Consider the following 15772-nt stretch of genomic DNA (forward strand, 5'->3'; position numbering starts at 1 on the left):
GTAATAACTGGCCAGGCCAAGGAATGATCTAACCTCGAATATTTTTTTTAGGTTCTGGAAATTCCTGAATGGCCTTGATTTTTTCTTGGTCGGTTGCACCGTTGTTGGTGACAATATAACCCAAAAAGCTTACGCTTTTTTTGAAAAACCGCGATTTTTGCGTTGATGTCCTCATATTAGCATCGTAAATGCTCTTGAGAACCCAATCTACTTGCTGGATGTGGGAGTTTTCATCCTCTGAGAAGACTATAACATCATCAACATAAACATAGCAGAATTTTCCGATCTGCTCTCGCAGTATGTCGTCAATAATTCTTTGGAAAATGCTGGCCGCATTTTTTAGTCCAAATGGCATACTGCGAAATTCGTACTTTCCTCCGTTAACGGAAAAGGACGTTTTTCCACGGTCGCGTTCTGCAAGCATGATCTGGTGATAGACAGACTTCAAATCAAGTGTTGTGAAGTATTTGACTTTTCCTAAATTCCCCAATATCATAGAGATATTTGGCATGGGGTAGCGATCAGCTATTGACATTTCGTTCAATTTTCGAAAGTCCAATACGAGTCGCATTTTACGATTGCCTGTCTCGTCGGTGCCCTTTTTGCTACTACCCATATTGGGTTATTGTAGGGGGATTTCGACTTCTGTATTATGCCATTTTTTAATAGCTCCTGAATTTCGCCATTGACGAAGCCAGCTGCTCCCATTGGGTATGGGTAGAGCTTGGCATAAATGGGCTCCTCATCAACCGTTCTGATGGTGGCTACCACCGACGTGTTGTAAGGTGGGGCCTCATTGGGATCCGCGAAGGCCTTTTTCCTGTCGCGGAGCATTTTCAACAAGAAAGAAAGCAAACTTCGGCAAGCCGAAGTTCATATACCCGTGCAGCTATTGCAAGAATTAAACAATTTTGAAAACATTAAAATTATGATATACTTGCCTATATGTTTAAAAAAAACATTGAGGCTATGATGATTTGCAGCTCAATAATTAAATAGTTATTTTATATATTTTTATTATTTCTATGCGAGCTATATGTTATAGTCGTCTGATCCGGCTCGTTCTGCAATAGAAATACAACTTTTGCGAAGGTTTCATGCAGATAGCTTTAAAACTGAGAGACTAGTTTGCGTAGAAACGGACGGACAGACGGACGGACAGACGGACATGGCTAGATCGGCTCGCCTAGTGATGCTGATCAAGAATATATTTACTTTATAGGGTCGGAAATGTCTCCTTCACTGCGTTGCAAACTTCTTCCCTCTGCAAGGGTATAAAAACGTTTGCGAAGAGAACTTCTATTTTATGGTCGGTCGTCTAGTAGACCAGTTAATCACTACCGTGATTGTTGCTGTTAATGCTGTGATCAAACAATGATCGGGAATGCGTGTTTAAATTGGAGTCTCAACTTAATCAATTTTTGCGGTTTAAAGTCGGTGGTCACGTAATGTTATTGATGGTGACTTGAACTTATGGTGTGATCAAACAATGATCGAGAAAGCTAGTTTAAAATTGACGTATCAATTTAAACAAAATTTTTCGGTTCAAAAGTCGTAGGTCACCAAATGTACGAATTCGAATGAATTCAGAATTCTGAAATATATATTTTCTTTGCGTGCCGCAAGTAAAATACCAATAGTCGCCGCAATAAGTACAATACCAATTGGGCTGCGGAGAAGTGAATACGTCAAGAGATCTTTTCGTACTGATTTTATTGAGCATAACTTGGGGTTTATATACATGTTTTTGGGTCAAAAAGGGTGTTTACATAAGTATATACTAGATTAAAATTATCCGTTACATGGTAAATCCTAATAAAACAATACACTTTAGATAAAGAGATCGTAGGTAAAAAAGTCTCAAATATTCTGCATGCAGATGGTGTGAAAACGTGACCGATCGTGGGTTTCTTTTTATGATAGGTCAGAATTGACACACATGTCGACACAGGCATACGTGGTCCTGTGTTGATTAAGGTAGGCCGATATTACTAATGACCCTTGTCTATTTAACCCATAAATATCAATCCAGCTGCGAACAATTTTCTTCTTGGCGAAAATCGTACAGGCGGTATATCAGCAAATAATATATATACAACTACCGGGGAACGATCATTTTGTACCAGTTTGCGCACTTGGCGCTTTTATTTAAATTGAAGTCACTAGTTGTAGGGCGAGAGCGGGAGCCAATAAAGCTTTCGTCCGTTCGCTCTTGCGAATTCGCCCCGTCTCTCGCAACCTTAGCGTAAGTTAGGTTCTAAGAGAAATTATTGGAATATCAAGATTTAGAGATCATTTGAACTTTATCGTAACCACTCCTTTTCGTCGTCGCATTTTCGTATTTTACACAAGTTATCGCAAATAAATTATCTCGAATCCCACTGCAGTCACATAAGTTTCGCTTTCGTTTAAATTTAAATTTAAATTTTCATGGTGACCCCGACGTGATCGCAGTCGAGTTCGCGATTTGTTTACGGTTCGGCTAAAAAATTAACAAGTAATCTTTGGAAGTAAATTTCGTCGCTGGAAATTTTCAGCCGTTCCTTTGGTTGTTGCCCAAGACGTTTCTTCCGCCGCTGCAACTTTAATTGTTTAATTTGCTGCTGCCGCTGGAACATGGATCTAAAAAAGGAAGTTGCAATTATCGAGTCGGCCAACCATGTATAGAGTGCTAAAAGTTGAAAGTTTATCTGTGGCGTTTTGTTAATTGTGTTTTGGCCCGTCTTTGAACTTTTAGCATTCGTATAAAAATCTGTAGATAGTGAGCATTCTAACCAAGAAATAAAAATTTGCCTGTACTAATTAATTATATTATATTCCGTGGCCGGGTGGCTGTCGTCTTCAAGGTCTCGATGTGTTGGTAAACGGGTGCCACTGAATGGACGTGTATCTTCAGTAAGGGTGGTACGTGGTGGCTGCCAGGAATGGGGTGCCGCCTACGATCCACGTAGTCTCCGAAAGGGGGTGCTGCAAAGGTTCAGTGGAGTACCAGTGTGTTGCCAATGAAGGTTTACGTTGAGAGGATAACTGTCCTCCTATGCTCCTGGCCTTAAGCGCAGTAAGCGTATTGATAAATGATAACGACGAAGGCCGGAGTAAAGTTTGAGAGCAGCAGCTCTTTATTTCAGTAAATTTAAAACAGAACTGAACTTAAAGCTAACAAGGAAAGAGACCCATAGCTGCCACTCCAATGGGCAGTGCTTACCGGCTATGCACGAGCTTCCGGCCAGACGCTGTGTCAGCAGTTTGGCCGGAGCGAGCTTTCGGGCGATCGGTCATAGCCATCGCCCGGTTGACTTAGTTAACTTACTAACAACCAAAATTCTGCAATAAACATAATATATTTCGTATTAAATGTGAATCGCTTTGGCCCATAAACAAGCAAATAAAATACTCGTCGTCGACCCAATTAGTACGAACTTAATTCCCCCAATTTTCGATGTAGTGAGCACCAATTTAGGGTATAAATAAAACAGCTGGAAAAAAAGTGCAAATTTTGAAAAGTGTAGTTCTCAAAAATTAGCGGCAAAAACTTTCGCGGTAGTTTGTCTGAAAATTTTCCCGCGCTTTTCAGAATTTTCCCGCGCTTTTCCAATTTTCCCGCGCTTTTCATAATTTTTGCGCGCATTTCGGCATCAGGCTTATATATTCGTTGCCCTTAGTTATCGGTCAGTGTATCATTCTCCGTTAGCAATTTCCTAGGAAGAGCCCCTTGCCGAGTACACAGACACACACACACCGACACCGCTACCGCTATTTCGAGTTATCTTTGGTCGTTTTTGTTCTTGATCGCTGCAGCAGTGCAATTTTCGGTCTGCTTAAACGTTTGTTCGTTTTTTCGGTTAATTGACGTTGAGCGTAAGCTCCCCTACAGTGACACCCAAGTCTTTTTTTCCCCTCTCCTTTTCGAGTCGCGACCAGGTGTCTTATTTTCCTCCTCCACAGCCGCCACCGATCAGCATCCCGCTGCTTCGTTGGAGCTACCTTCCACCAGAAGTCGACGAACCCCAGCAACCCCCGCTGCCCCAGGAACAATTGAGCCATCGAGCCGGAAAATTTCAACCCTTTTTCTCCATGATAAGTACAAAGTTTTCCAGATTTTTTATTAATTGCCGGTCTGCAGCCAACTGCAAGATTTGTCTAAATCCGAGTGATTTAATCCGACAACGGCATTAATAAAATATCCTCGCCTTTTTTAATTTTTGCCTTTGGAGGCGGTCATTTTGATTTCTCCATTCCCTTTTGTGCATTTGAAGACACAGTTACATATGTAAGTGACGTATTACCAAATACTCTAGACATCAAACATAACACCCAGCTTTGTATCCGCAAAACGAACTTACTTAAAATTATTGTGAAAATAAAACAACAACATTAGTCAAATCACGAATGAGGATTTCTAGTGTCTAAATTCAGCGATAATTATCTAATAACTGATATATTTCGTGTAAACAAAAATTTTAAAAAATTAAAAAAAAAATTTTAAAGTGTAAATATGGAAATGCCATCAGCATCAGACGCAGCCACAGCCGCAAAAGCAACACAAATTCTTACAGACGTGGCCATGAACCATTTTCTTCTGCAACTTAAGCAGATAAACAAATTTAATGGAGACCCACTCTACTTGGCTCTCTTCATAAAGGAAGTTGACGAACGAGTTTACCATTATCCGACAACATCAGAAGCCCAACATCAAATTATACAAGCAGCCATCCGAAACCTTCTAATAGGACGAGCCCGAACATTGTTGATGGGAAATATACCATAGGACTGGAAGGAATTAAGGACTTTACTTATCAGCGAATACAACTGCGCAACACCTCCACATCGGATGATTATGGAATTACGGAATCTGACAATACTGACTCTGATCTTGAAAATGATCATGATAATGACGTGGACGAATGTAACATCGATAACAGCTCAACAAATTAGTATTACACCTATCACTTCAAATAACGGTTATTTACTTCTGAACACAGGGATTGCAAAAATACCTTTAAGACTAAAGACACTTTTATTTTAGTTCATATACCAACTTCATTTAAGGAAACCCAAAAATATAGAATTATAAAATACCCAGATAATAGAGGCCGACAAATTGACATAAATGATAACTTTGAATATTTTGTAACTGATAAAAACACTGTTTTTTATTTAGAAAATACACCGAGCTTAGACCAAAAATTTATAATCACTGATCAATGTATCTCTCAAATTCTTACTAATCAACTAGCGAATTGTCAACACATGTTTATATCAGAAAATGAATCTATAAAATATATTGAACCGAACATCATTATAACTTATAATTTATTTTGTGAAATATTCAACAAAACGATACAGGGAAACAACATAATACAATTAAGTCAATGCACTTTAGAAATAAGAAACATAAAATTTACTACTTCAAAGATTATAAACGAATATAAAATTATATTATCTAGCACGAATGTAACATTATATGAACCAATTCCATTGATAAAAATTAAGAATTCAATTAGTTATCAAGAAAAGCAAGAAACAGTTTACAAGTGGATTGTATTCACAATTTTAATAATTATAGTTTTAACTATCACTACTTACATCATATTTACCTACAGGCGCCTAGCCAACAAAAAAGAAATTTTTGTTAGATTCAACAAGGATGTTGAATGTTCTAAAGGATGACGTATTACCAAATACTCCAGACATCAAGCCTAACACCCAGCCTGTATATCCCGAGATACCCATTACTTCAATTGTCAAACATAACACCCAACCTGTATATTCAGATATACCCATGAATTCATTTGTCAAACATAACATTTCAAAGCCTACTATAGGAGTTATTCAAATTAATCAGACATAAACATTTCCCGTTAGACATAATCATTTCCCACGCTTGTTATCAACAGTCCCCTTATTATAATTATTTCACACGTCTTTACCGACGACAGCAGACATAAACATGTGGTAAACTCTTAAACAAAGGGTCCAGCATGAGAACCCTTTCATCAGCATAAAAGCTTTGACCAATCCAAATTTAATAAACAAATGATGCAGCCTGACAACCCACCCATCAGGCCACCAATTCGACCAATCGAAATCTTCTGATCGAAGTCCACTTTCGCTGCTAGCGTCGCCGTCACCAATAAAACCCATAGTTATAAGAATAATGCAATTGTAAAGACAGTTCAATTTTGGGAAACTAACTATTAAGACATTACCAATAAAACTCCACTGTATAATAAAATAAAAATAGTTTTTTTTTTAATATATTGCAAAGTGAAAAATCTAATTTGTACATACATTCGTACATTTGGCCGTACGTCAAAGTTCCTAAAAATTCAAATTAAAATTTCAAGTTCAAAAGAAAATAAATGTGAAGTGTGCAAAATAAACTCATAGCGAGTAGTGAAAACTTATTCCGAGATTTCTTCCAAGTGTTCCGCAAAATTGGCCAACTACATTTTTTAGGTGTTTGTGTTTCACCGCTAAAATGTTTTGCACACCATTTCCACCAAATCGAAAACAAAAATTTACAACACATACCCGCCGGCAATATTCAAATAAATTGTCCGCCACTCTTATTCATATAATATACATACACACATATATACATTCACACATATCTACAAATTTTCTACATCCTACTGTGAAAATATTACAAGACATCAAAAGTTTCCCGTCGGTAGTCCAGAGCAATAAATAAAAAGTTCTAAACTGACGCGGAAAACTTTGGTGTGTTTTTGCCAGTGTTTTATTTAATATGCAATTTTGTTCGCGTGAGCGCGAACTGCACAAACGCACATCCATACATACTATACATACAAATTCCATTACATCATCATAAGTCCAGCATGTTCCAGTGCTCCCTACAAAAGTGGCAGAATACACTTATGTAATTGCATTTATTCCGCATCAACATTAAATTTATTCCGAGCAATAATAATTAAATTCCAGCGACATATAAATAAAATTAAATCATATTAAATTCAATAAATGAATTAAATTAAATACATTTACATTTTTCAAATTATTTTAAATTTATTCTCCAACAAATCACGCTATTATTTATTGCTCGGTAATTCCAAAAATATATTAAAAAAAATGGATGAAACTTCTTTTGCGCGATTTAATATTTTAATATTAAATATTAATAAATACTGGTATTCCAATGGGGACTATTAAATATATATATATATATATATATATATATATAAATATATATTTGTCTAAAAACAAATATTTCCACTCGTTCCGATTTGTGGCATGTCCGGTGCAGCTGATAACAAACCAAAACAAAAAATTCCAAAAGTCTCCGTAAAGCCGCCCACACCTATAGGCAGCAGTAGATCACCTTCGCCTTAAGAAAAGCTGACGCGTTCCACAACAAAAATGACTCTCACAGCGGCCGAAATTGCGCTGAACAAGTTCATTGAGGTCTCAGACCGACTCAGTGAATTTGAATCAAGACCGAATACTCCGTCGGCGGTCCCTCCTAGCACTTCTACGCTAAATATCCGACGCGAGGATGTCCGAGCGATATGGGACCGCTATTGCTACTCTGTTTATGAAAGGTGTGGTGCTCAGATAGCGGATATGATAGCGCAGACTCCGAAAGTTCCGCAGACAAAAGCTGATCCTACCCAGACTTATATTCCTTCAGGCTGTCGGCTTCCTCAGTGCGCGATACTGAGGTCTTCTCCGGCGATTATCTTCGCTGGCCGCCGTTTAGGGATTTTTTTACGGAACATTACATAAACAATCCGAGGCTAACGTCTGTCGAAAAATTGTTCCACCTGAATGCCAAAACGAGTGGCCGTAGTTTCCAATACGCCTCTGACTATCGATAGCTTTCGGTTAGCTTGGGATAACCCAACTGAGCGTTTCGAAAACAAACGATTGTTAGTTAACAGCCAACTTAAGATACTGTTTAACGTGCAAGCCATCCATCAGGAATCTGGGTCAGCTTTATGAAAGTTACAAAGCACTATCCAGGGCATCGGATTAAAGATCGAAAATTGGGATTGTCTCTTGGTGTACTTGTGGTCCTCTAAACTCCCGAAGCTTATGCTCTCCTTATGGGAGCAGTCGCTACACGACAAGGCCAATATTCCAACATGGCATGAACTGAGTGTTTTCCTGACTGAGCGTCACCGTATAGTAGACGTTGATGACGTGCGACCGTCAGGTTCTAGTCAGTCTCAGACGAAGGCGCCCACATCTAATACTGCATCTCGATGAATAAATTCCTACGAGACAAGAGTGGCATCCATGCGCTCGTTTTCTCCAGATGTCGGTCGACGATCGGTCGGCGTACATAAGAGCAAATAAGCTGTGTCTGAATTGTTTTGCACGAGGACATCAGCTGTGTGATTGCGAAAATACACATAATTGCTTCACGTGCCGGGGCCGCCATCACACACTACCACACCGAGGCAACTCCTCCCCAGCGCTTTCAATTCCCACTCCGACACCTAGAACAAGACCAAATACACCCGTTCCCGCGGTTGCCGTGGCGACCGATTCCACAGTGCAAAATTACTTTGCGACAGGGTATAGATTCGTCTTGCTGGGTACCGCCATAACAGACATTTGTCACCTGGGTTCGAATTTCACATTCCGCGCGCTGTTAGATTCATGTTCTGAGGCAAACTTTATCACTGAGCGGCTTTTCAACCTTATTCAGTTGCCCACCAAAATATACATGCGCAAGTGTCAGGCTTAAACCAGACAGTATCCGCTGAATCAAAAAAGCTCTGTCAGTTTACCATTCGTTCGCCGAACAGGTCCAGCTTACAGTTAAGCACGCCTGCCTATGCTCTTTCACAGTTAGCTGGAAATCTCCCACCCTGTCCGGTTCCACTACATTTTCTACGGGACCTCCCCGACCTTCCACTGGCGAATCCAAAGTTTCTTGAGACCGCACAAATAGATGTTTTGATCGGGGCCGATATACTGCCATCCATCCTTCTAAGCGGCATACGTTCGAATAACTGTGGTTCCCTTCTCGGCCAAGAGACAATTTTCGGATGGATTCTAACAGAACCGGCTTCAAGGCAAAATACGATTTCCGTCTTTTCTATGCGGATTTCTCACGCGTCGTCACAAATGACTCACCAAATTTTGTGAGGAAAACTTCCTCCGGTCTACTACGAGAGACGACAGCGGCAGGTATATAGTAAGCCTTCCGTTTCGTGATCTTGAAAACGTAAATTTCGCCCTGATCCAGATCCTGCGCGTTGGCTCGATTCCTTAGAAACGATCAACGCCTAAAAAGAGACAGTCAACTGAAAACCAAATATGACGCCGTGATTCACGAATATCTCGATCTCAACCATATGAGAGAGGTCCTTCCTACCCATTATTGCAATGTCTTTCGCAATTATATGTATGAAGATGATCTCCTTTCGGGAGCTAACTCCGCAGAGGACGCGCAGCTCATTGTACGAGAGCTACAAAGTGCCCTAGATTCCTCGGGATTTCCATTAAGAAAGTGAACCTCAAACAACAAAAAAATTCTAGCTCACATCCAAAGCGATCATCTTCTGAACACAGATTTCCTCGAGATCGACACCGAAAGTACAGCTAAAACTCTCAGAGTGCGTGGGAAAGCGACGTCCGACGAATTTTTCTTCGTCCCACCACAACTATCAACTGAGAATTCACCCACAAAACGCCAGGTCCTTTCCTAAATCACCAAGCTGTTTGACCCAGCGGGCTGGCTCGCTCCATTTGGAGAGTGTGCCAAGATCTTTATGCAAGAGATTTGGCTTCAGGAGTTAGGGTGAACTTTCAGCTGAGTTATGCCAAAAGTGGCGCAGCTTTCTCCAGAGCTATTCGGTCCAAAAGTAGGTTCCAATTCAGAGATGGATCTCCTTTCGGCCAGAGTTCCGCGTAGAGCATCATGGATTCTGTGACGCCTCGTAAAAAGCATACGGGGCTGTTATAGTAGTTAACCTTCTCACGCGCGGAGCTATCTCTCCTAAAATGCCTCTGCACTGTGGGCCAGGATTGGAAAAAAGGGGCGAAAATAAATAACTCCCAAATTATCAATTGATTTAAAACTTTTAATATGTTATCTTATGTTCTTGGGGTCGCTGATTCCGAATCTGAAATTGGATTTTCAAAATTCAAAATGGCGGACTGAATATGATGACTTTTCTAAAAACTGATTAATTCTCATTGAAACTTGTTAAATTACTTCTAATCATTATTTTTAATTTTTTTATATCAATTTATATATTTTTAAAAAGGATTTGTGATAATTTTGTTTTATAATTATATATTACGCTTAGGATTAGCTGCTTTTGCTAAAACACTCAAGATGTGCCACGAGAAGGCTCCTAAACCGATTTAAAATCCCGTTTTTTTTGTTTTGGTTTTTAAATTTTTAATTTTTTTTTTATTTGCACTTATTGTTTCAGAGCCGTGCATACAAATTTTGTGAAGTGTTGCTGACATAGGGTACCAATCATAATATTTAATATATATTTTTGCAGTAGCAGTAGCAAATTGATCAAATTTATCGGAGTCAAGAGGACTTTTTGTTGACAGTGCTATTGGAATTGTTTGTAAGTTACAAACTAGTTGTGAATCTAGGCCTAAGATTTCAGTAAACAATTTTGGATTTGCAAAAGCTCTGCGGCCTGTATTGCCATCGTTTGTAGTTCCAGAGCCACCAGGTTTCGGTTTATCTACTCTCAGTCCCAATTCTTACCAAAGTCTAGCTTGAATAAGTTTTTTTCGTTCTCGAAACGAATCTCTCTGCAATTCAGTTCTCATTTGCCAAACTTTCACGTGAAGTCTACAGGAAATATGCAAACATAATTCGAAAATTCTGATCCAAGCGTGAAGTGGGCTGAGTCCGTATTGAAGTGAATTTATATTTGGCAAAAAAATGCCTTTTTGCTTATTTGAAACATCATTAAATGTCTTGGAGTTTCCTGGCAAATCGGACATGCTTGCATAGATTTTGTACCAGTTATAGTATTTAATACTTTGACATCTATCAATGTTAAAAAAAAAAGCAATAATGAACAAAAATATTATGGTTTTCGTAGAGCGGAACTATTCAAACTGTTAGATTATCTATTTTATTTTGGATATAATCTTTTTCTTTCAGAATAAGATCTCGAGTTTCTTTTACAAATTGTAATGCTATTGGGCGACAAAATCTTACAGATTGTGGTGATTCGTTGTTCCACAATATAATATTATTTTCAGTCATCAATATCAAAGGCACAAGAGTAGTAGCGAATAGATTCTGATCATCTATTTGCTCATTTGTTGGTAAACTTTGATACGATTGTTTATAAGCAGAATGGCCGGAACTTCCATCAAAGCCCCATGAACACATTAAATCAACTTCAATATCTGTCATCTTGTTGTTTTCCATATAAACAGCTATAGACTCATGTTGGATTTCAATAATTCTTTTTGAAGTGTGATCAACTAAGGATTGAAGCTCAGCTTTGGCAAAGGTTTCCGTAACTAAAATATTTTCTTTTGCTGGCCTGCATGCAGATTTAGCTTCTCTTACATTATTATATGGAGGCCAAATGTCTGCTCCAGAATCTTTTGAGGCTAAACGTATTTTTACATACAATTCCTTAGACAAAAAAACCATCCAAAATAAATGCTAAGGCTGCTTCCACAGATTTTTTTAAATTGCTTTATGTGGGGTTTCCGAATTTTGGTAGGCTGTTCAGGTGTTTTTAATATTTTCTTAAGAATGACATTTAAGTCTACTTGCTTAGAATGGTTTGCCGCATACCTACAAGCCATCAATAGTTTTTCTGCATTATGGTTGTGTTTTGCACTTAAATTTGCAATTTCGTATCTCTTAGAACGATTCTGTCTAGAACTGAATTCTATTTTTGGACGACCAGACCCGCATGACTTACATTACTTTTTTCAAGTAATCCGAATCCTTCGGTTTGAATATTAAAAACAGATTTCATCCAGTCTTCGTTTTTTAATAAAAAGCGATCGTGTTTTCTATTGGCTTTATCCAACTTTCCTTTGTATTTTGATGTTAAAGTTCTTAAAGATACTCTTAAGCGGTTCATTCCTTCTTGAAATGAGCTATTTGGATCAAAATGTAACTTTTTTAAAATATACTCAAAGACTGGTTCGATATCATTTTTCGAATAATACACGTTCTTTTCGGATTTAAAAAGTTCGATTTCATCACACCGTCACCAGTTGGTTTGCTTGCAGAAAGCATTTAGCACGCTGAAGCGCATGTAAATTCCTGCACAAATGTGTATACGCAAGCTTGCAAAAAATGTGGAAGCGCGCTAGGGTTTTTATTTATTTCTTTCTTAAAACGAAAAACAGCACATTTCAAGGAATAATTCCGAGTAATTCACATATTGATATCTAGGGGAATGAAGGGGAACGCCTATTTGGAAGTGTCGCAAACATTGAAAATCGTATAACTTTGTATTGAAAATAATAAAAAAAATATTTTTTCGACTTTTTTGAAGAAAAAAAACTATTATTTTTGATTTCCGTAACATTATTAGTTGTAAACAAATAATAAATAGTTTTGTATCACATAGAAATAAAAATGTATTTGTATTTAAGGCAAGGTACATTTATCTGAGTTTCAAGCTATATTTTCTATTTAAATTCCTTGTAAAAATTGTAATTTGTAATTTGGAGGGGCACTCCAAGAGCTGGCTGACAACCCACTTCGGTGGCATGGACCAACTTGGTTGCAACAGCCACGCAATCAATGGCCTAGCCAGGGCACCGACTTACCGATGACCGAAATAGAAAAGCGGGCAATCAATGTCCATGTGGCGTCCATGCGAGAACTGCGAGCCTCGTCCATCGGTGTAGAAAACAATCGCCGCTCTCAGGTTAGATGCCCCGGAACTTGCAGCCGCTGAAAGACTCATGGTTGTTTGCACGCAGCGCAGATATTTTGCTCACGAACGCCGCTGTCTGAAGCAAAAGCGGCCTCGGAAAGTTTTGCGTTATGATGAACGTCATCCCATTATCTTCCCGAACGAATGCCCACTCTCTTGGCTACTGCTCAAATTTACGCATCTCATAACTTTACACGGCGGTAACCAGTTAGTGGTACGTCTCACCCGGTCAAGATACTGGGTTCCGAGAGTAAAGAACTTGGTGAAGGCAGTTATCAACCCCAGCGAGGTCTGCGTAATCCACAAAAAGAGATTGCAAGTCCAGATGATGGGAATTTTGCCGAAAGACGGAGCCCTCTTTTCCCGTCCTTTTGCGTACATAGGGAAGGACTACGCCGGCCCCTTTGACATAAAAAATTACACCGGAAGAGCTTGTCTCATTACAAAGGGGTATGTGTTGGTTTTCGTATGTTTTTCCACTGAGGCTATCCATCTAGAGCCTACATCCGACTTAACAACCGATAAGTTCCTTGCCGCCTTCGCTCGTTTCGTGTCCAGAAGAGGGTGTCCGCGCCAAGTTTAGTCCGACAACGGGAAGATCTTTGATGGCGCTGCCACCTATCAACCCGAGACTTTATGCAAGCCGTTAAAAAGTTTGTTACTGATGCATATAGCCACCAGCAGCTCAGTTGGCAATTTATTCCTCCTGGGGCACCCTATATGGGAGGCCTGTGGGATGCGGGTGTCAATAGCTTCAAGACTCTTTTATAAATCCACAGATACGCGAAAGTACACTTTTGAGGAGCTTTCAACCCTCCTAGCGAAAATCAAAGTTTATCTAAATTCCAGACCGCTATCTCAGAGGATCCGTCTGATCTATTAGCGTGGACACCAGGGCACTTTCTTGTCGGCGGACCTCTTCTATCCTTAGTGGAACCCGAAGTGAAGGGGTAATCCAAGTCTATAATGAACCTTGCTCGATGGAAGGAAGAGTATCTTAAAGAGCTCCACAAACGTAACAACTGGCAACTTCTCACCGAAAATCTCCGCGTCGGCGATATTGTCGTCATCAAGGACGACAATCTTCTATGGAATGAGTGGCGACTCGGTAGAATCGACTCAGTCTTTCCAGGAGAAAGTCGACATTTGGACGGCGCGCGGTGTTATCCGGCATCCAGTAACCAAAGTGGGTATCCTACCGGGTGAGTTTGTCAAAAACTCTACCAAATAAATCCATATTCCGTCATCCATAGTCCATAAGCAAGTGCCACTTCATTCTGAATCATCTTCATTCGCTTTCTTTTTCCATAATTTCCCTTCAGATTCGCTTGAGATGGCCCCATGTCCACGCAGCGCCCAGACTCTGGAAAGCAGACGTACTCGAGGTACATTGTCCTACCGATGCCGAGTCTGCCGGGGAATCAACCATCTGAAAAGTTGTCAGAGGTTCCGAAAGCTAAGCGCGGAGAAGCGGGTCTGATCAGTTCTGATAAACAAGTACTGCGCCAATTGCCTCGCCCACAAGCATTCGCAAGGAGAGTGTCGTAGCGGTGACCGGAGCAAGGTATGCAACCGAAACCATCACACTATGCTGCACATGGCACAGCCTCCCAGTCCCCAGCGAATTTCCACTTCCCAGCGCCGTTCCCCTTCTCGGCAGCGTTCGCGCCGGCAAGATCCGCCAATTCGCAGAGCGCTCGCCTCTCCGCCGCGCTCAGCATCCTCGACACCGGGTCCGTCGCTCTCTTCCCTCCTCCAACGTCTTTCTGACGGCCTTGGTCATCTTGGAGACCGCCCTCATCGATTCGTGCACTCCGACCAGCTGCATCTGACGCGTCAATGGTAGCAGCCTTTCGTCTGCCGACCACCAGCGTTGGAGATGAGAAGGTCTGCACGGCGACAATCCGGTCGAAGGTCAACGAGGGGACCAAGTTGGAGGTGGTCCTGAAGATCGAGCCAAACGTCCGAATCCGCACTCCCATCCGTGCAATCTCCGACGAAGTCGTCTGAAAGATCGCTGATCCATCTGCTCAACGCGGCCCTCTTCTGGCCCCACCATCAGCGGCGCTCCCGGACCAGATCAGCCTGACCTGCTTGAGACGATGGCGAGGTGTCCCGTCTCTGAGGCACAGGTTTTGGCAGCGATGGTCCCGGGAGTACATCTCCAGCCTCCAGCAGCGGTTCAATTGGCACCAGAAGGAGCCCAAAATAGATGCCTCTCGAAAACCGAGTTTCGTTGTGAGTACTCATTTAGTGTCTCCACTAGAGGTATAAAAATGTCATTATTGCCTTTCTTGTCATGCGCCACAAGTGCACCAGGTAAATTGAACCCCACTGACTGCAACTGTGGTTCTCCCAGATGCAGCAACTTATTTCGCTTCTTGTAAACTGGAACTATCTCCTCTGACTCTATGTAGATGATAAAAGCACGCAGCCATGTTTCCCACTCATTTCTCCACAACGCTTTGTCAACAGATTGAAATAGAAATGGTTTTAGCTCTGAAATTTCGGTTAATACGTTTATTGAATTAGTATAAAAATCCTGGACAGCACGTTTTCACTGCTTCTCTTCGACTCCCCTTGAACTCTTTATATCCCGGTATCCACCTCGTGCTGTGTTGAGTTTATGAATTCCGTTTTGGGCTAAAATCCTGATAAGGTTCCCATAGGTATCATATCCATTAAATTTTGAAGGATCTCTGGAGTACAATTTCCGAAAACAAAGAGAGATCAGAAACTATTCTTTGGTTTTGAAAAGATACCCTTATTATTATTTAGGTTCATCAAATATTGACCTTGGTTCACCCAACAGGCGACAGGAAACAGATATCCAGTCCATAATACGCGTTCAAAAACCCGAAAAAAATTACGTTTAAATATGCCGACTAGTGTACTTTCTTAAGGAGTGC

General features: G+C 40.4%; 1 pseudogene; it reads left to right on the forward strand.

Moving 5' to 3' along the window:
* The first annotated feature begins 7380 nt into the window (after positions 1-7380).
* Positions 7381-13684, forward strand: LOC121467829 (annotated as a pseudogene).
* The last annotated feature ends 2088 nt before the right edge of the window (positions 13685-15772 follow it).

The sequence above is a fragment of the Drosophila elegans genome, unplaced genomic scaffold (assembly GCF_018152505.1).
Source record: "Drosophila elegans isolate 14027-0461.03 unplaced genomic scaffold, ASM1815250v1 contig_801, whole genome shotgun sequence".
In the NCBI taxonomy this organism is placed as follows: domain Eukaryota; kingdom Metazoa; phylum Arthropoda; class Insecta; order Diptera; family Drosophilidae; genus Drosophila; species Drosophila elegans.